Source organism: Lynx rufus, unplaced genomic scaffold (assembly GCF_022079265.1).
Source record: "Lynx rufus isolate CCGP_SWC_20201006 ecotype Redwood Valley unplaced genomic scaffold, mLynRuf1.p SCAF_5, whole genome shotgun sequence".
Lineage (NCBI taxonomy): Eukaryota > Metazoa > Chordata > Mammalia > Carnivora > Felidae > Lynx > Lynx rufus.
In genome coordinates this window covers 82,159,319-82,182,839 of record NW_025814867.1, presented here as the reverse complement: position 1 = coordinate 82,182,839, position 23,521 = coordinate 82,159,319, and positions in this window count along the sequence as shown.

Genomic DNA, 23,521 nt, shown 5'->3' with positions numbered 1-23,521 from the left:
ACTTCAGAAAAGGATTTCTTGTACCTAATTTTTATTAAATAGCTTTCTACTAAGCCGACTCCTAAGCCTGAAATGTAGGACTCTTTGTATAAAATCTAAAATAATTTAACCACTTTCTTGCCAACATTTCCCCATTTATTCCTACACTGAACATGATCCATGCCTTCTAGCCTCCTACCTATGTATCCATCCCCACCTAACATGCTCTCCTTCCGTGTTAAAGTACATCCTTTAAAGTTCAGTTACTCCCATTGCCCCATGAAGATTTCTCTAATTCTACCCTATCCCCAGGTAGTAATAATCTCTCCTAGCACAGAATAGTCATAGCATATTATCTGTACCTCTCTTGTGGCCATTTTACATTCTTCATGTCACTTTTCCAGACTTGCTTTATGTCCTCCATTAGATAAGTTATGTTAGGAAAGAATCTATGTATAATTCACCTCTATAAAATTCATACTACCTTTCTCAAAGGTATATGCATAGTAGGTAATTTTTTGGTCCTTATTATAATTTTTTTATGCTTAACCAGTTCAAGCCAGCCTTCTTAGTACAGACCATGTCATCTGCCTTTCCCTCTGAACTTAAAAAGAATTTGCTTCTCTCTGCTCATCACCTCTGCCCCAGCTAGATTGGCACTTCACAAAGTGTGGTCTTTGCAGAATGTGAATTTGAATTATGGATTTCTAAGAAAGATAACAGATGGGGTAAGTATGAAAACTTTATGCACCCAAACACTTTCTTTAAGGAACTACTCACAGGCATCCTTTGCTCTACATGATACTCTGTGGGATATTTTCAATAACAGTGAATGATAATGCCATCCAAGATAAATGTAGGATGACTCAGACTTTTGAGGCTTACCTGGATATATCAACATTTTTCCCTTTCCAATGAGAACATGGGAGTCCTGGCCAATAGAATTAGAATACCATAACAGAATGATCTCAGGCTGAATGGGTGAAACTTTGAGACCAGATATCCTCATAGGAAGAAAACAAGAAAATAACAACAAAACACCGTGTTGGTATTGCTAAGTAAGGATTCTCCTATGCTACAGGTGGATTAACTGAGGAGCTAACAGTATACTATCAATTATGTCTGAGAAATAAGAAAGGACTTATTAAATTGAAACTATCCTAGGAAAAAATTGCACTAGTGATGGTCTTGACTACGTTCTCCCCTTGTTCCTTGAAAAATATGAAATAAAAGGGGAAACAGTGAGTAATTAGAAGAATACTTTCATCACCTCTGAAGTCTTAGAAGCTTCTATGATTTTGAGAAACAACAACAAAGAAAGCCACAGAGCAAGCTGTAACAGATGGTACTAATTAGTGTCTCAGAATTCATTAGAAATCATGTCAAAGTTGACTGGCTAGTTGCAAAAATACTTCTGATCAGTCATTCCAAAAGTACTTCATAAATATATTGGGATATTCCACACTGTTTTGTAAATGTTGAAAAACCCAAAAGAATAAGACATAGTGTTGTAGACACTATTTTGTTATTATTTCTCAGCACTGGCAGGTCTTTGTCAAAGCTAATGATAAAGTATCCCTCCATTTCCTATTAGATGACTTTAGAATGGAGGGACAAAGGGAATGGAGGGGATAAACAGCTTAGTCTTTATAGCTAAAGGCTAAGAAAAAGAGGTCAGATATATTTATGTCTTTCTGATATCTATATTTATCTTTGTTGACTCCACATTCCGGACAATCCTGATGACTACCTGCTTTGTTCCTGCATCCCACAAAAGGATGAAAAGATATTTCTGGAGGCTTTTTTTATTGATGATTCCAGAAACACATGGACTAAAATGATAAAGATTCTTGATACAGAAATGTTGCATTCTGTCATATTCTATCTTTTGAAATGTTTTTAAAATAAAGCCTCACTACTTCTATCATTGGTTATAGTGACACTGAAAAACTTCACCTCTCATACAACTGTCCCTAGCCATAAGCCTTTAGTTTTCAATTGTTTTAATTACTCATAAATGTCTCTGGCAATTGAACTGCCAGAGGATTTAACAACATTTTTGTTATCATTTAGACCAGTGGTTCCTAAACTAAGATACACACTGAAATTACCTTATAAAATATCCATGCTAGGGTCCCGCTATCAGAGATGTATATGTAATTAGTCTTGTATGTGGCCTGGGAATCAGTATTTTTTAAATCTTCCTATGTATTTAAGATGCAGACAAGGTTGAAAAATAACAATTTTGATCAAACAGCTCAACAATGAATTTCAATATCCCCTTTAAACCTTGGCATAATAATGGCACAAATCCTATCTAATCTCTACTTCCTATTATTTTTTATTTCAGATATTTTATTGGATAGTCACCAAGTTCAGGAAATTCTTCTGAACATCAGACACTAAATCTGCACACAGATGACCTACCTAACAGGGCATTGATAAATAACAGTTAGTAAATGCCCTATAAAAGCCCTTTCCAAGAAAAGGAAACAGAAATGCACAGTTACTACCATTTAGGATGCTACCCCCATTACCTCTTACAACCATCTGAAATGCTGACCATTTGTCCCCAGCCACTGTGAATATAGTTCTAACAGCCACTTTTCCCCTCCATTAATTTCAGACACTACTACTGTCCTATAATATACTAAGACTGAATTCACATTTCCTTTTTTCTTTGCCTTTTTGTATTTCCATGGAAGTCACAATAAGAGATGATTTTAAACAACTAAATTATGGTCAATGTGAGCATAAGCTTGTGAATCAAATTGTAAAACATTTTTAGAAGTCTTATGAATGAAAATTACCAGATAAAAAATGTAAATTAATGTCAACATCCATTTTCTCAATGTGACATTCATGTAGCTTTTCCTTTTGGATTCCATGTTCTCTCCATTGAAACACTGGCTATATTATATGCCACATGGAAATAACCAAGGTAGATAGCATTATAAGAAACAGTTTTTTCTGCCAGGAAATAACTTTCATTTGTTGAAAAACAGCTCAAAAAGTAAGAAAAGCCATTAACGATGGATAGGTTCAATACCAAAATAGCAACATAATTATGAACTATAGTAATCACTGGTGCCAATATATATTATCTATTCCTATGCTTAATTTCTCCTTTTTCAAATGGTAGAAGATGCTTTCTGTGCATTGTCCTAAGGCTGTCACACCTAAATCCAGGTAGGTGAGAGGATGGGTTAAATAGGTTATGGGGCTTAAATGATGAGCACTGGGTATTATATGTTAAGTGTTGAATCACTAAATTGTATAATTAAAACCTGTATTATACTGTATGTTGACTAACTGGAATTTAAACAAAAAGTTTAAAAAATTGTGACTTGATATTTTTATCTGAAAAAAGGGGGAATCTAGGAAGAATTGGTCATTAAGCTCTTGGTAGCCATTAGACTTTAAAAATTAAATTATCACTCTGTCATTTTTTTTTAAGAAAGAAGACCGCAAGTGACCTACATAATTCAACAACCCAGTACAGAACATATTTTATACACCAAGACCATACAGCTGTCACCACTAACAAACAGCTCCACAGTAATCTCAAATTCCAGCCACTTATTTTGTGAAAGAGAAGATAAATGGGAAAGAGGCAATCATCATGACTCATCTACCTTCCCGGGATTTCCATCTATTTGCTCCAGTTTCTTCCTCGCAGGCATGTTGGAAGATAGATGTGAGGTGCCTTGCCAGACTCATTTTGAGAAATCACTGATTGGGAGATTAAAACTGACATTTATTTTTGCTTCTACAAAGGCTGAATCCTAAGATACCTAATCATTAAAGTATCTTAAGAGTGAATAAGTCTTAAAAACCCCTGACAATTTGTGAAGCTAATTGTACCTCCTACAGTTTTACCCATAATCTGGACTGGGTAGATTTCTCTCTCTGCAGAGAGCCTGTTCCTTAGAAACAATAAAGATGGACACAGAGTGTGGATCACTAAATCCCTCTGTGTGGGTATCAGAGTTTATCCGTGGGCCGGGGTTATTACGCAAAGGATGCAGGCCTGGTTTTCTGAAGCTGCAGCTCCTGCAGTCTGTAGATACACTCACCGTTAGAGCAATTTTTTTCAGAGTTGGATTTCAAAGTCACCTTCTCAGGGATGTACACTGTTTCGTCGCCCCTGAGGAGGAATGCGCCAAAACCAGTAAGAGACATCATTTTCTGGCTCAGTTCTTGCATTGTTCTACACCTTGAAATTAGGGTCACCAGATCTATCCTTGAAATAAGAATGAGCCAAAGTCTCCATCGTGACTAAATACATCAGCAGCTTAACAGCTAGAGAGGTTAACAAAATGATGAAAACTACCCAATTTATAAAATGCTGAATTTCTCTGGAGTTTTGAACCATTCCTCTGTACTAAAGAGAAAGGTCTCACCTCAGTTTTGTAGAGGGAACAATATATATGAGTGGATGTGAGTCTCTGGTGAATTCTCACTGTCTGACTGACCTTCCTGGATAATCTTCCATCTATTGACTTTTGAATACTATAAAATGAAGGTTATTATGTAAGAGAAAAATCGATAAACTAAATAGGTTCTTCCTATAGGGAAAATGAACATAAAGAAGAATTAATTGATTTAAGCAGTTGTAATGACATGTGGGGAAAAAAACATTTAAAATATGACTTTTTAAAAAGTTTGGAATTACCCTAAGTGGGTTAACTATATAGGAATCATTCTCAAATATGATTATAAGAATTAGACAAGGAAAGGGATGTTGCTGGATGATCAAAATATTAGAAAGCTCTAAAAGGAATAACCTAGGGAAGGGAGTAACTGAAAATCCTCATGTGGGTCAAATAAAGTTGACCTCTGAAAACCAGAAACCATTAAAGCAGCTTTGAACTATTGGGTCTTGACACATGTTCCTGATTTTTGATCAGTTGTGAAGTACATTACAAATAATTTAGGTACAATAATAACTAAAGTATGAGTGGTTTTCAATGATGTGGTTCTTCTTTTATATATAAATTGGGATAGATATAAGGTGTCCTTTTCAATAATGTCAGTCACACTTTCTTGCCTTTCTGTTTGTTATGTTGTGTGGGAGACAAAGGTAGAGTTACTTCCTGGGAGTTGTACAGACTCAGCTATCAGATGTACTGGAACAAAATCCAAGAAGCAAACAAACCAATGAACCAACAAAAAAATATCAGAAAATCTTTCATGATCAGTACTCACGGGGACTGAGAGATTAGATGTCATAGAGGGTAATTAACAAATGCTCTGTATAATGTGTGCTTATAATTCAGGAATGTTCTCTTTAAGAAATCATGTTAGTATTACCTCTTTACTTCAACACTGTAGTGCAGAAAAAGATTAACCTTAAAGAGTTAACTCTCAAGAAGCTAAAATTTAGTAAAAGAGATGAGGAAAGCATATGGTAGTTACAAGTTATTGAGCATTTACTCCTTTTCACATCTCTGCTAAACACTACATATACTGTCTTACTTAATCCTCATGAAAACACATGAGTCTGGTATGATCATCTATTACTGAGAAATATTCTGATTTGAGAATTTAAGAAAGTTTACCTGAGGTTCCTCGATGTCTCAGTCGATTAAACATCTGACTCTTGGTTTGGACTCAGGTCATGATCTCAGGTTCATGGGATCAAGCTCCATGTTGGGCCCCATGCTGACAACTCGGATCCTTCTTGGGATTCTCTCCCTCACTCTCTGCCCCTCCTCCACATCCACATGGCACCCTCTTTCTCTCAAAATAATAAATTTTTTAAAAAATATAAAATTTCTTAAAAAAAAGAAAGGTTACCTGGGATCACATAAATACGGATCAGAGGACTGAGGTTCCATATGAAATATATTAACAAAGTTGATGATGTTCTCCATATTACCTTATATAACAGTAATGGAAGTCAGAACATGATAAGGACCATAAGAAGATGGAAAATTAAAAACTGTTAGATCAGGAGATGAGAGAGACCTGAGACAGATTCATAAAAGTCTTTAAAAAAACAGGTAGTACAGCGGCACCTGGGTGGCTCAGTCAGTTAAGCATCTAACTCTTGCTTTCGGCTCAGGTCATGATCTCACTGGTTATGGGACTAAGCCCCTGCACTGTCAGTGCAGAGCCCACTTGGGATTCTCTCTCTTCCTCTTGCTCTTCCCCTCCCTCTCAAAATAAATTCATAAACATTAAAAAAAGAAGAAGAAAGGCAGTATATAAGGATATAAACCAAACTACCATAAAGTCATCAAAAAATCCCTGTGTCTTAGGGGTTTTTGTTCACTCCCCTCAACCTCTCTCATGCTAGCCAAATTACCAATTATGAGTGTGGCATTGCCTTTGGGACTTACACACATTTGCTGAGAAGATAAGAAGCTGCTGTGGGAATTGCCACCCTCTCATTTTCCCTAAGAACTGCAAAAATCGACAGATTCTATCTGAGACTTAGGAAGTCATTTATAATGTGTTATTTTCCCACTCATGGGCATGAAAAGGAACATTTTATTTGCATTATTGATTAAAATTCCATTTAAATTTCTTTTGTGCTGAAGTGGCTTGTGAGAAGAGAATCATTTTTAAAGAATGTCTTGAAAACAACAAAAGTTCCAGGTCTCATTAGCTTCATCAAATAACAAGACCATTCATGTATACTATGTCCATCCTTTGGCTACTCTTTAATTTTCCTTAAGTTGAAGGGATAGGGCAGATGAAGCTCCCAAGCCTCTGTGCACCATCAGAGCACCCCAAGGCAGCTTCATATACACACTGTGAACCTCTGGGCATCTGCAAGCCAGAGCAGTTTAAAACTCTTATGTTTTCAATAGCTTTCTTTTATTATTTTCTTTTTAATGTTTACTTATTTATTTTGAGAGAGAGAAGGAGAGGGAGGGGCAGGGAGAGATAAAATCTCAAGCAGGCTCCTCACTCAGTGCAGAGCCCAAGTTGGGGCTGGACCTCATGACCATGAGATCATTACCTGAGCCAAAATCAAGAGTCAGATATTTAACCAACCGAGTCACCCAGGTGCCCCAATAGCTTGCTTTTATATAGAGATTGCCTCTTACCTAAAAAAAAAACGTAAAATCTTATCCTGTTTTCTGTATATTCTGTTTCCAAAAGGAAAAAGCTAGTTTATTTACTACAAAAACATAATAATTACAGAAATTAGGAAAAAAAACCTATCAATTTTATCTCCTCAATTTTGAATTCCTTTTTTTGTTTATTTGTTTTCCTCTTGGTTCTTTCTTTTTTTTTAATTTTTTAAATTTATTTATTTATTTTCAGAGAGACAGAGACAGCACAAACAGGGGAGAGGCACAGAGAAAGGGAGAAAGAGAGAGAATCCTAAGCAGGCTCCATGCTGCCAGCACAGAGCCTGATGTGGGGCTTGAAATCACAAACTGTGAGATCATGACCTGAGCTGAAATCAAAAGTCAAACACCTAACCGACTGAGCCACCCAGGTAGGTGCCTCTTCTTGGTTTTCTGTATCTTGCCCTAACAAAGATGATTTTAACTTAGCTATATTTAGAGTACACACACTATTTTGTAATTTGTTTTGGTCAATCGTAGCAAAAGCATTTTCCATGTTGCTCCAGAGTCTTCACAATTAGGATTTTAATGACTAAGAAATAATTATTAATATCATTCATTATTATCCATGAAGGCTGCCTTTACATTTTACTCAAAGGAAAATATAATATTTAATTTTAAAACCACTGTATCCCAAGTTGTTGGAACATTTACTACTTTATTTCTCTGCAGACTTCTGAAGACTTTATTGATATCTATACCTCATTCTTATTACTATGTGCTAATTTAACTATTCACAAATTATTCCTGGAAGTATAAGGGATGTATATAATTGAATGAGATAAGCAAGCAAATGAACATATCAAAATCACATGCTTGGATTTTGTTCTAGGTGAGGGATAAAGGAAGCAACAGGCAGAAATGGAGAGTGAATCATCATTCATTTCATTCTGTAGCCTTTGTCTCACTGGTGGTATGCCTCACTATTCTCCCTTACTCTCATTTTCTTCTAGTTATATGTGCATTGCTCTCAAAATATGGAACTAAAGACAACAGCTTTTTAGAGTTACTTTTCTAATGATGAAATTTCCAACAGTACATTTCATTAGTAAACACTTAAGAAAAATTTCTTCCACCATTGACATTTGGCTATGACTTTGTCCCCATTGTCTTGCAGACATACTGGAGAGAGTCAAAGTGGTTTTATAGTTGCTAGGTCTTCTGGTCATTTCTGAAAACATAATTCTTAAGTGTGCAGTGCTCTGGTTCCCATCATATTTTGGGTCCATCCCCACCAAAAGATGAAGTGTATATTGACTAGTTCAAGAGTTTCCATTGGTCCTTTCTTATAGCTTCCATTTTTCCACTGAGATACCCTATCTTTTCACTTATTATGAGTCTATTTTTCTGTATCTCATTAAGCATAGTTTATTTGGGCCATCTCAGGTTGACCTCCATTGTCTTTTTCTCTTAAGAATGGGCCCCATTTTTTCTTCCAGAGTTATGATATTTTTGTTGAGTAGGCAATTCTTTAGTTGGACATAAACTGCAACCTTTGTCTCCTAGTCAATAGGTCAAATCTCAGTCTCGTTTTTGTTTGTTTTTCTGTCCTGTCTATGTGGGGTTGCTTAGAATCTGCCCACACATGCATGGTTCAGGGCCAGTGAGAGACTTAAAAAAAGTTTATACAAAGATTTGGGGTCCCTCTCCCTGGCTATATCTGTTCTGGGGTTCTATCCTTACCATTTTAAGCCAGTACTCTGGACTCTGTTCTCCAATTCTTCAGGTCAGAAAGTCTGCAAATTACTGGAGCTTTATTCCTTATTCATGGCACCAAATGCCACCTGCCCTCTGGCTAAAGTAGTAAAAAACTCACCATGTACAATCCTCTTCTTCCAAGTTTTGATTCTCCTCACATTCACTCTCCAGATCCTTTAAGTTGCCACTTTTTTGTATTGTTTTCCAGATTTTGTAGCTGCTATCCATGCAAAAGTAAATCTGTTAATGTGCTCAGTTGGTCATGGAAGCAAAATCATGCCTGATAAATCTCTTTAAAACTAATAGTAGAAGCAAATTAGAATATCCAGAAAATGTCAGAACTAAATCAATCACATGAAGAATCTTGGATTTGTGCCCAACTTGAGCCTAAGGAGGCTCATTATGAATAAAGAGCAAATTAATTCCTCAAGGGTATCTTCAGATTCTTTCAGGAGTCAACCACGAACAGCATGACCATGCTAGTAGTTTTTCTAGAACAACTCTAATATGGGTCTCATCCACACAAACCTTGACTTCTGTAATGGCTTTCTGAATCATTCCTTCTCCTGTAGCTTCTCTCTTCTTCCAATCTTGCCTGAACACTAGCTGTGAGAATCAATCTGCTCAAAAATTTTAATGCCCCATTGTCTAATTAATTTCCAGCTTCTAAACCTAACTTTTTTTTTTTCACTTGTCCCCTTCCCAAGTGGTAAGCAGAAAATACTGAATATAGCCTGGGTGGATATGACTTATGCTGAGTAGATATGTGACTTTCGGTAAAATTTTTTAAGCTCTGTACCTGAGTTCCCTAGCATTAACATGAAGCTAACAGAGTACAACCTTATAAGGCTTTTCACAGATTAAGTGAAGGAACACTTGGAAGGCATCTGAGAACAATGCCTGACACATGATACCCCAGTTAAGTGTTAACTGTACTTATTATTATCTATGTTTTGGTTCCACTTTCTATGAAATGGGGAATGTAGTTCAATTTGAAAGGTGAATGGCTCCCATGCAACAATGTTTTTAAAAAATCCTCTGTTCAAATTTGAAGGCTTCGGCTACACAGAACCGTATGCCAGTTACTGCTCTGTACATTATGCAATTTACACTTTCCCACATCAAGATAATTTTCATGAGTGTGAAATGACCTTCTCTTCCATCTCTCTCTCTTAAAATTCTACCCATCCTTTAAGGCTAAGCAAACATAATACCATCCTACCCTAAAACTATGCCTGATCTCACTCAACTAATCATCTCTGCTTCCTCTAACCTTCCAAAGAGGCACTTCTTGTATTTCTTATGCAGTTTCTCCATTCATGCCTTATTCTTTGCCAAGGACTGTGGGATGCTTCACAATGGTAACTAGTTTTTCCATCATTCCATCCTTAGTAGTTCTGCAAGCATTACCTATATATAGTAAGATATCCATAAATAGCTAATGAATTTAATTAAAATATAGTACTTGAGAACTACATTAGCACATAAGAAAAATGAATTTTAAAAATATTCATATTTCTACCAGGAAAATTTAAATGTTGAATAAATTGTCATATTTCTTAAGTGATAACCCAAATTGGTGATATCATCTTTAAAAAGAGCAAAATTTCTCCCTGGAGCATATTTTAGGACTTTGGTTAACATGCAATTTAATTTCATGGTATAAGTAATGACGTTATTTCACATTCCAAAGTCCAGCCACATGGTCTCTTTGGCTCAATGCAATTCACAGCTAGCAAAAACTGCTTAGTGCTGGATTTCACACCTGGTCTCCTGGGACCGGATGGAGGAGCAGTAAATAGTACTGAGAAAGATCATATAGATGCCTGAGAGCCATCTGTGCACAGTGGTATAAATGACAAACCGAAGCATTTCATCTGTCATCCCCAAAGTTAACCTTCTACCTAGGGACTAAGACATAAACAGAGGCAGAGTTTTGTTCTGCTGGGCTGGCAGAAGCTTTGCTTTCCCATCTGATTGAAAGCAAATGCAAAGTGTACAGGCAAATAAAGCCTGTCCCTTTATCAAGTGCTTGTTCCTGCTGCAGAGGTGTGATTCTATAAGGCTGCCCTTCAAGCTGTTTTCCTGAGATCCATCTGGAGTTGTTTACACAGTTCATCTTATTTGTTTACTTCTAGACATCACTTCTCGTCCTCTACCTAGACTAAATGCTGCTTTGTTGATTTAGATATTAAAAGGTGACTGCTTATACAAAAGTCAGATAGTTTGTTTGTACTGCTTAAAAACTCTTCAAATGTTAAAATAGAAGTACTCTGAGAGACTGCACATCCCTATCTCTGCTTTACAAGTGCAGAAACAAGCTTCTATGCTACAATAATGGCAAAGATTCAAAATAATAAACGGCCAACATGGTAGAATGCATAGCCTGATTCTCCTATTCATCTTGTGTTTGGTGGCTTTACATCCCCATGTCCTGGTTGTCATTAAACAAGCAGGTGGTTGTACATTTGGAAGATTCCTCTAACTCTAACTCCCCTGAGTCAAGTCACCTATGGTTGTTCCAAGATTATATGGGTTATTGGCAGAATTCATTTCCTTGGGGTTGTAGGACTGAAGTTTCCATTTTTCTGCTGGTTGTTGGCTAGAGACAGTAGGCAGCTCCTGGAGGCTGTCCCTCTCTACCAACAGTCCATAGCATGTGTGTTTATGTTATTCCAGGTCAGGCAGAATGTGGTTTTCTTTCTCTTCCACTACCAGCTGGAGAAAACTGTAATTTTATGATTAGGTCAGGCCATTCAGATAAGATCGGCTGTGCCATGTAATTTTATCTAATCACAAAAGTAAAATCCAAAATTTTCATGGTCTGAGCATATATACCAGGTAAGAAAGTACTGGGAAATACCTTAGAATCCTATCACAGTATTTCATATTTTCTATAGCTACGATGAATAATAACTTGTATTTTCTATTAAATTTTCTAACTGGTTGTCACTAATGAATAGAAATATTATTTTTAGGAATTAAGACCACCAACTGAGTGTGGGCAAGGCTATGTATATGATGATTTCACTCCCAGAGTTAGACTGTTATATGCAAAGGTTAAGGAATTTTGCTTCACTAATTAAGGTCCCAAATTAGTTGACTTTGAGTTAATCAAAAGGGAGATTATCCTGACTGGGCTGACCTATTCCTTTAAAGGGACGGGGCCCCTCCTGAAAGAAGAGACAGGAAGCATGAGAGACTATAGTGCTGACCTGGAAACAGCAAACTGCCAAGCTATACAGGAGGCAAATTGCCATCGTAAGGGTGGTTTCTAAGAGCAAAAATAATCCTAACCCTCAGCTGACAACCAGCAAGAAATGGAGGTTCTCTATAATCATGAGGAATTTCCAAGAACTGTTGAGTTTGGAAGAGAACTCAGCCTCAGATGAAATCTCAGCTCTGGCCAACATTTTAATTTCAATCTGGTAAGACCCTAAGCAGAAAACCAAGTTTGTATTTTTATTTGTATTTGTTTTATTTGTATTTCTATTTGTCTTATTTGGTTGCTATTATATCCTTTAATGTTTTGTTTTGTTTTGTTTTGTTTTTTGAGAGGGACAGAGTACATATGGGGGAGGGACAGAGAAAGGGAGACACAAAATCCGAAGCAGGCTTCAGGCTCTGAGCTGTCAGCACAGAGCCCAATGAGGACCTTAACTCATGCACCATGAGATAACGACCTGGGCCAAAGTCTGAGGGAGGCTTAAACAACTAAGCCACCCCAGAGCCCCTGGCTTAACATTATTGTATCCTTTAAACCTGGTGGCTCTCATCTTTCTTCAATTCTCAAAATTCACAGCCAGTATCTCAATATTTCTCCAAGTGTGGCTTCAGTAGTATTCTCTTTATTCTTTTGGAACTCTGATTAGACATATATTGGATACTCTTAATCTATCATCCATTACTCTTTTTTTTTTTATCTTTTTTTAATCAGCTTCATTTTGAATGAATGTATTAGTACTATAATAGTGAATTATTAGAACTAAATAGGATGCTTATTGTAGTCTTTATCAAAAATGCTCTATAAAATTAATTTAATGTAGAGTAAATTAATAACTTAATTTTTAAAATTTTCTTGCTGTATCTCTTAGCATTAAATAACTTCATGCATTTGGAATTAGAGATTCCAGGTTCATTTTAAGGGAAAACATTGGTTTATTTTTCTGTGACTTTTTTAATATCCCTCTGCGCCCACCTCTCATTATCTAGCAATTTCTACTTGCATCCTCCACCACATCAATCTAGAACCACATTTTTAATAAGTTCCCTAGACCCAACCCTGCAAGGACATAGGCACCCTGCAGAGCATTCAGATACAAAGTGGTTTGATTCAGTTCCTATTCTCAAGGTTCTATTAGTACCTCTCCCATCACTTCTTAAATCTAGGATTCCATATAAGGTATGACCCCAGGCAGCCATGAGTAACTGTTGCATTCAACCTCCTTAGATATGGAAAGAATATCACACCCATCTCTGGTTCTAAGCAGCAAGATTGGCAATTCTCAATCTGCATGGAAGACTAACTCCTTTTTACCATTCAAGAGCCAAACCTTCAGTTACTATTTGCTTTTAAATAAGACCACAGCATTTGTTAAAGCTGTTCTACTGCTCACTTTGCATATGTCTGTGTCTGATCCACCATTACCCTGGCTAAATCTTGTGTGTCTTATTTTCTCTCTCCCCTTTTTGTCTCTGTCTCTCTCTTATGTCTTCTCTGTCTCCCCACCCCCCCATGTATTTTCTGTCCCTATCATCTATCTTTCTATTTATCTATCTACCTACCTATCTATCTAGTATATATAATTATATTACTAAATGTTTGGAGCCCAGGATGTCTGAATTATGAATGTACTATATGTCCTTTGACCCAAAGACATCAAGAATTCTTATAATCCACAAATTACTTATAAGGGAGGTTTTTTAAATGTTTTTTTTTTAATTTATTTTTGAGACAGGGAGAGACAGAGCATGAACAGGGGAGGGTCAGAGAGAGGGAGACACAGAATCGGAAACAGGCTCCAGGCTCTGAGCTGTCAGCACAGGGCCGGACGTGGGGCTCGAATTCACAGACTGTAAGATCATGACCTGAGCTGAAGTCAGCTTAACGGACTGAGCCCCCCAGGTGCCCCTAAGGGAGTTTTTATTATTGCTTGTTTATTGACTCTTTGTAATTCTGTCACCAAATTTATTAGCAAGGATTGTTTCTGTTTTACTCCATTTGGTTTTTACTTTGACAATTGTGTTTACCATTCTTAGGATTTCTATTAGGCTTATTCACAGATTTATTTCTTGTCCATTCTCTCCTTGAAATCTTGGTTTTGATTCATAGATTCTCTTCCTTTTTTTTTTCAACATTTAAACATATTTAATTAAAGTTCCTGTCAGATCAATCCATATTCTCTGGTCCTTTGGATATCAATTTACTTGCCTTTTATGTACACTGGCTGCTTTTCATAACTCTGTAGGTGTCTTGTGTAGTAAAATGCTTGCCTATAATGTTATTTGTAATGATCATTTCCTTCCACCTTGAAGGGTGGTTTTGCAATTGTCTTTAACTAACCTTACTGGGCTCCCCAGTTCTATAACATTTTTTAAGTTTTAAATTTTTATTTTTCTCTGTTGTTCTCAGCAGTAGTTAGTGGAGCTCCTGCCCTATATCTTCATTCAGCACAAGCTTGAGGTTCCAAACACCCCTCAAATAATTATTTTTAATTATTTTACAGGGCAGGTTAACTATACTCTTAGCCTGTTTGGCTCAATTTTTCTAGTATCAGTAAATAAGGGTATATGAAGAAGAAGAAGAAGAAGAAGAAGAAGAAGAAGAAGAAGAAGAAAGATGGAGGAGGAGGAGGAGGAAGAAGAGGAGGAGGAAGAGGAGGGGAGGAGGAGGAGGAGGAGGAGGTAGAGGGTGGTGAGAAGGGGGTTGGGGGGAGGAGGAGGGGGGATGAGGAGAAGCAGCAGCAGCAGCAGCAGCAGCAGCAGCATCTCCTGTAGATTCCTGGTATATGAAAGGAGCCCAGTTTGAAACTTTCTAATTGGCATGACTCTGGTCCTCTGTGTGGACTTTAAAATGCTACTAGCTACATGGTTATAATCTTGTATACTATGTGAAATGGAAGTTACTACTCCCACTCACTTTAGAGCTATGTATTCAATCTTCATCTCTGAAACCTGAAAATTTGCCTTCCTTGCTTGGCTCACAGGGTCATTTTGAACAGTAGCACAATATTTTATTTTTATTGCTTCTAAGTATGTGGAAGTGGAAAGGAGTTGAATAAGTAAAAACTAACTTTTTTACCATTTAAAGCTAATAGTAAAAAAAAAAAAAAAGTAAATTCCTCTTTACAGTATGTGATAAATCATAAGGCAGGTGCTATCTACCACAAAGTGCCTAAGCAATTTATGTTTGTATAAGAAGTCAGACAATGCAACTTTCTTAAGTTTAACAAACTAAAGGTGTAGATTTTTTTTACCTTAAGACATTTTAAAAGTCTATATAAGGTAATCCAATGGAAAAAAGTCTCTTCAACAAATGGTGTCGGAAAAACTGGACAGCAACATGCAGAAGAATGAAATTGGACCACTTTCTTATACCATATACAAAAATAAATTCAAAATATATGAAAGACCTAAATGTAAGACAAGAAACCAACAAAATACTAGAGAAGAACACAGGCAGCAAACTCTTTGACATCGGCCAGAGCAACTTCTTACTAGATACGTCTCCAGAGGCAAGGGAAACATAAGCAAAAATGAACTACTGGGACCTCATCAAGATAAAAAGCTTCTGCACAGTGAAGGAAACAGTCAACAAAACTAAAAGGCAGCCTATGGAATGAGAGAAGATATTTGCAAATGACATATATTATAAACAGTTAGTATCCAAAATCTAAAAAGAACTTATCAAACTCAAAACTCCAAAAACAAATAATCCAGAATGGGCAAAGACAAGAATAGACATTTTCCAAAAAAGACATCCAGATGGCTAACAGAAACATGAAAAGATGCTCAACATCACTCATCATCAGGGAAATATAAATCAAAACCACGATGAGAGATCACCTCACACCTGTCAGAATGGTTAAAATAACAACACAGGAAACAACAGGTGTTGGCAAGGATGCCAGCAAGAGGAACCTTCTTACACCATTGGCAGGAATACAAATTGGTGCAGCCACTCTAGGAAACAGTATGGTGGTTCCTCATAAAGTTAAAAATAGAACTACCCAACAATCCAGCAACTGCACTACTCTGTATTTACTCAAAGGATACAAAAATACAGATTTGAAGGAGTACATGCACCCCAATGTTTATAGCAACATTATCAACAATAGCCAAACTATGGAAAGAGCCCAAATATCCACTGACTGATGAATGGATAAATAAGATGTGGTATGTATGTATGTTTGTATGTACGTACGTATGTATGTATGTATAGTGGAATATTAAACATCAAAAAGAATGACATCTTGCCATTTGCAATGACACGGGTGGTGCTAGAGTACATTATGCTAAGTGAAATAAGTCAGTCAGAAAAAGGCAAATACCATATGATTTCACTCATATATGGAATTATAAAACAAAACATATGAACATATGGGAGGAGAAACAGAGAAAGGCAAACAAACCATAAGAGACTCTTTCAGAAAAAATTCAGGGTTGATGGAGGGAAGTGGGTGGGGGGTGGTCTAGATGGGTGATGGGTATTAGGAGGGTGCGTGTGTGGCGAGCACTGGTTTTGTATGTAAGTGATGAATCACCAAATTTTACTCCTGAAACCAGTACTGCACTGTATGTTAACTAGCTAAAATTTAAATAAAATTTTGAAAAGAAAAATATAAAAATAAAAGTCCATATAAGGTATCCTCAGAATCTCAGCTCTCCCACCTAAAAGCTGTATGACTTTGGGCAAGTCACTTATCTTCTAAGGGTTATAGTGTCATCATCTGTAAAGTGAGACATGGATAACACTATCTCCAAGCTTTAAACTTGTTATAATTCTATGACTATCACTTTCCTTCAGACTGTTTTATTTAAGGAAAATTTTTAACAGAATTTTGACTCTTGAACTGCTAACTGAAACACTTTTATGACTCCTCATGTTCATAAAGTACATTAAAATGCTATGGGAAATGGCTTTATCTGACCATGGGATTATATGTTATAATAACTCATTTAGTGCTAATATAAATTCAGAATCTTTACAGAGCTCCTCAGTTTGAAAGTTTAGACTGCCATTAAACTGTTGGGCAGAAAACCAGGTATTTTCCTGAGCCTAATGATCAGCTTATACTGGCAAAGCATACACGAAACTGGCAACGAAGAAGAACATGCTCACTGTCAGCAAACCACTTCACAATGGAATCCAATTATCCATGGTCTTCTCTCTCCTCTCAACCAAACTGCAAGATGCTTGAGGACAGTCGTTGCTATTTATACACCAATTTATTCCTAGCCCCTAACACAGTGAAAATAAAATCTTTTATGTGAATTATCTTATTTAAAATTGTATCTTAAATTTTATCAGGATTCTCTGACAACCACCTTAGAGAGAGGTACAAATGTTATCCCAATTTTACAAATGAGAAAATTAAGGAAAAGAGAGACTGAATAATTTATTCAAGTAAATAAGCATGATTCTTATTTTATTTTGTCTAATTCCAAAGCCTGACCCCTTACTAACTATGTAACATTATCTTCTGTGGTAAATAGAATATACTTACCTATACTTATCAACCTATTAAGTGAACCATCCTTTAAGTTGATCATGGAGATAAGACTTCATTAGAATTTAGTTCAATTTAAGCAAAAAATATTATTTTGAGCACCCTGCCAGGAATTAGGTATTCTGCTAGGCAACTGGGAAGATATATATAGAAGTAGAAGAGTTTCTGCATATAAGGTTCAGGGTCTAGAAGAATGAAGAAAGCTGAACATTAATGACTTTAATACAAGCCAGAGAAATGCAAGGTATACATACAGAAAGCACTGAGTGCTTTGGAGACTCATTTGAAGGGAGATTGGATCCCAATCAGAATAGACTTTAAGAGGAGCTGAAGTTTGGGAAAAGTCTTTAAAATAGATAAGATATTGATAAAATGATAAGAATTTGATATGAATAAATATTATGGGGGAGAAGAATGAAGCTGGCATAAAACATAGTCAAGAAGTTGTGTAACAGTTTGGCTCAAGAACAGGGCATCTGTATGAAAGCAAGTGGACAAAAAGCCTTTAAAAAGATAGCTAAAGACTCTCCTTTTTATATCCCTCTTCTTCACCCAACACAGAGCCTTACTGGTGACTATTACTCTTGGGGCAGGAATATCACACAGTCAGCTGAAGTTCTATTCTAGTTGTGTCATCTTTGGAATTGAGATTCAGTCTTTGCTGCAAGAGAGTATAATATGTCATAACCATTGGCAAAGAATGTTGTCAACAAATCGTATAGTTTTCCAAAGGATTCCCTTTCATAAAGATTTGGCAAGGAAAAAAATTCTGATTCTATCCACATTCTAGTATGCTATTAGCTCATAGGCTCACAGAACTATAGCAATAGAGGAGACTTCAAGAAACGTAGACAGGTAGCACTGAAAGGTACTTTGAATGTCTTCCAGCCAGTTCCATTTCCCTATCTTCCAGGGACTTTTGTGTCTATATTAAGCGACTGCCTAGTCTCTTCTTACATCTTCCCAGAGGAAAAAAATTCTCTAAAGCATCTCTACATCATATGTTCCTTTATTTTAAAGTATGTAAATGATTTTATTGCCCATTAATGCTTCCCTCTACCAAGAAATGTCAAGTGACCCCAAAGGTATCAAGAAGGATGGACTGCAACCTTGTGATCTTGTGACAAATACAGCGTGTTATTTAGACTGGAAGATGATGTGAAAAGTGAATGAAAACCTGAGGCCTAAATCTCAGGAACTTCTTTTTTCATCAATGATAGGGCCAAGTTACTCAATTTGTTAGTGCCTGAATTTCCCCAGGCCCCAAAATGGAAAGACTAGTTGTATATTATGAAATTCTTTGAGATCGTTCCATAACTTAAGATAGTAATAAAAATTAAAATCACATATCAATAAAATATACCTATAATTTTATGTAAATCATAGTTTATGAGTTTATGCCTCTTTCTTATGTGCTTTTTCATTCCCAAGTAGGGCATGAGTCCCATGAAGGTGAATCCATACCTTATGGAAGTCTGTTTCTTCTCAGCTTCCAGCATAAGCTCTGGCCTCCTCCAAAGACCTTTAAATAAGTTGATTTTTGTAGCATTTTTAACTTGCCAGGATTGTCATTTAGAAATATTTTATTAAGTTTGTGGTTACTTTCCTTCATTTTCCTTTTTTATTATGTAACTCACAGTGATTGCATCATCACCTGGCCATAAGAATCATGATTTAATTATAGAATAAATGTCATAAGTTTGTCTGCTTGCATATAATGAAAAAAACAAGAGATTCTATCTCTAAGATCATTTAGAAATTCACTGAAAGCTAAAACGAAAAGAATTTTAGTAGGATTCTACACATACACACACTCTCTCCACACACACACACACACACACACACACACACACACAAGCAATTTATTACTTAGAATTAAATAACATCTCCTTGAAAACAGTTTGCATAACAGTAAAAGGCAATGTGTGAATTATAAATATCACAATTATGGCAAAGAAAATTGATTTGTAATATGTAGGTCACAGGTATTTTCTAGGACACCAAAAGATTTTGGCAGTTGAGACCAGCACTTTCTTTACCCTTTTTACTTTCTCATGAGATTATGCATATTTTCATTACATTACATTCTAAGGCAGAAAAGAATATTAAGGAGCGCAATAAATAATCTTTATTTGCGTGCCCTCAAACTTTCTCCTTAGTGACACAATGCCACTGCGTATAAGTAATGAAGCCCATGCTTATTAGCACTCACTCAAGTCAGATCCTAGAAAATGTCCATTCCTGCATAGTTAAGAATTGAAGCTATACTGAGGTTCTTTGACTCCTATTAACAGATACCTTATTGAGCTAAGTCGGAAGAGTGAGCCCAAGGTGTTTGAAGGTGCTTGTGTTGTGTTGTTAGAGAAGGTTGTATGTTTAAATACTTTCTCTTGGATTTACTCACTATTGCCATGTTATTGGTAACAATGAAATTACTGCTTATGTATAGAAAACCACTTCATTACAAATTCCAAAAAACTTTATGTTTGTAAACATCAGACACATTAATTTAGGGAGTGTCACCAGCTCTGATGCACCAACCTCCACCTGCCTCTATCCCAAGTAATGGTTGGAGGTGGGCCAGATGCATAGGAAGCTTCCATCTGTCTGGTGGTGAGCACTTCATTTAAGAAGGCCCATTTCCATCTATCTTGTCAACATGGCAAAGGGGCCAGAAGCACAATGGTGTGTTGCTAAGAGGACATAATCCTTCAAGCTACAGCTCTTATTTTACGGGGCCCAAACTATTCTGAGGCAACCCTACTCCTGGATATACTAACATCCAATGACAGGAAGTCAAAAGGAACTTTAACTATTGAATTACAGGGCTGCTGAAATGCATTACAAGATATTTTTGTGTCATTTGACTTGTTATTGAGTACTGTTAACAGTAATTATCTCTGGGGGTAGAATCAGGATGAACTTTATTTTCTTCTTTGTACTTTTTCATATTTTAAGTGTTCTCTAGCCAATAATAAAATAAAATAAAATAAAATAAAATAAAATAAAATAAAATAAAATAAAATAAAATAAAATAAAACATTTCTATTGAGAGACAACAGGGCATAGTGGGAAGGAGCAGAGGTATTGCAGACAGACCACCTGGTTCAAACCTTAGCTTAAACTGTTACCAGCTCTGTAATCTTACACAACTGACTTATCCTCTGTAGCAAGTTTCCTCATTTGCAAAGTAGGGATGATGACAATAATAGTAACTGATATAAGACTGTTATGAGGATGAGTTAAAGTAAGTAAAGCAATTAAAATAATGCTGGCATAAAAAGTAAGCACTTTATAACAGATAATGATTATCTTTTAAAGATGCATCTTCAATACTAATGCTGCTTATCCACAGCTTGGCATGATACTGCCTTTCATCTATATGATGAACTTTAGCCTCTGTATCAAAAACAAACTGCTCTTATTCTGATAAAAAATCAAATTATTTCTTTAATCCTACCTATTTCTATGAAAAGGGCAATGTGAGCACTAGACACAACATGCTAAGTAGAGGCTTGAAACTACTTCAAGCGAATAGGGTCACAAAGAACATTAAAACTGGGATGGGGCCACCTCATGGTTAGTGTTAGTTCTATTACTGATTCTGTGAGTGACCTCTGACAAGACGCTTGCTTTCTCTGGGTCTTCTCAGCTTCTCTATCTGCAATATTGTCTATTCCAATACTCTCCTGTTCTCATCTCCTCTACCCCATATAATGGGGAGAAAAGTACTGACCTGCTGAATAGACAATAAGCAGTAAAACATTCAAAATAACAGTATTTCCATGCAAAATATTTTAGAATCTTGCACTGTAAATGCTGATCCTCAAAACATTTCTGTCATGGGAGTGACACCTTCCCCTACCTTATAAGTTAAATAAGCGACACAACAGAGGTTTAAATTTAGACACCATGCAAGACTTATCAAAGTCAGAGTACAAAGAAGGGCAACTGAGCACCTGCTAAGTGGATGTGGAAGTGTGCTGCCTCCCCAAAATGAGGGAGTTGAAATGACTCATTGTCTTTGCCTAGCAGTCCAGCACTACATCTTCCCACTCTTCATTATTCCTACTCTTTTCCAGAGAAGGGCAGGGTGTCTAATAAATAAGTAAAAAGAGATTTATGCATGAAGTTATTTATCTTTAATGATTAATACTAGTAAAGGGAGGACATTCAGAGATTATCCTGCCCTTGAGGGACCTGGAGTCCACTATCAGGGACTGGTGAGTACACAAAAGATCAAATTACAGAAGTCAAATATAGCAGATGTCATATGACATTTCAGGTTCTGGGAAGCCTGAGAGACTTTACTAAGAAGAAACGTCTTTTGCTTCAATTTACATGAACTCAAAATAATGCTGGTTCATTATCATCTCCTAGAGCAGTGCTTCTCAATGAATCTATAGTGAAGCCAGAATTTATAAAAGTTTCTCATGAATCAAAGATTGATATTTTTGTAAAATGCGATACAAATGAATTCCCTTAAAATGAAAGGAAAGAAAGTAAAGACACATCAAAACCTATTTACTATATAGTCATCTGTGTTTCCACACTGGGTGACATTTCCAAACAGATCATTTGACATTTGCATTTCCAACCAAATCATTTCATACATATGAAGCCCAAGAACTGGCAATGTAAAAAGATTTTATCCAAGGTCATATGACCCAACTTGAACAAATTAGGGACAAAACTTCAAGTGTTCACCCTTCTACCTAAAGGATTTGGTGATTTCTATTACATCCCCCATGTGGGTGTTTTAGTCTCTATGCTCTCACTCTTCCCTTCAGAGAAGTTGATACTAAAAGATGGTTTTGTCTGAGATTCCTGTTATAAAAACTTTCCACATTAGATAAAATTAAACTGCTAACTTATTGACAAAATATTCTCTTTTTTTGCCAAGTTGCCTATTATAAACCTCCATTGTAGACACGTACCACATTGGTTCATTGGTTCATCTTCTTTTGTACTTTCAACTGACTTCTAAAGTGGAATGAAGGAGGGTCAAAAGGGAGAAAGATTACTTTTAATGCTGCAAATTACAGCCATTCCCTATCTACTATTCTTTAAATTACTCAACATAAGTCAATACCTACATCCACAGTAATTCTATATATATAGGAAAATTTTTTAAAAGATAGGACTGTACCCTCAGAAGAGAAACCTAATCTGTGAACTATATTCTATATATTCTAAATTGTATCTTGATTCCTTGTTTGGTTTTCCTTTTGATATTCAGGTCTTAACTTTAATTTAGAAAATAGATGAATAACAATCCTTTCATGCCATAAAACCAAGGGCATTCCATATAATCATTGAAACTGGTATGGTCATTATCACCTGATGATTCTAGTTGATCTAAAATGCAGAATTATTGTAATATTTATAACACAAAGGCAAATTTATTGGGGACCCTATCTTTAGTCCCAGAAATTCTATAAATTCTTGATGACTCTGTAGCTAATTCATGACTGCAATGTTCTTACAGCAAGAACCCCAAATGAAACTATATTCCTTCAATATTAAAATTACGTTGCTTCTTACCTGTTACCCCAGCATGTGTTTCTAAAACCTACTGAATAATGTGTTCAACATGGTAGGACAATAATAAATTAAATCCTTTATATTCTTCAATTCTTCAAATCAAGAATTCTCAAAATTTTTAAGGAAAAAAATCTTTCTATTTATATAAATTATGAGCATCTCTATGAGGAAAGCAGGAAACATCCACTGCTATCAGTTTTGCCTCCCACTCCTCTGCAAATCCCGGAAAACCAGGAGGGAGAAAAGGAGAATCATGGTAGTGATGATATAAGAAATTACTAGGGAAGTCTTACAGATCAAGTGAGGGGCAACTGTTTTTCTAAATTGTTTCTTTACTTTTTAAAAAAATCCTTACATATGTTCAAGAAGTCCTATTGACTAGGCACCTAGTATAAGAACCCTAATAAATTCCCAACAGACCACACTTCACAGTCGTTAGCTGCCATGTCCAAGACAAAACCTTTCACTTAAATCCCAAGTTTAGAA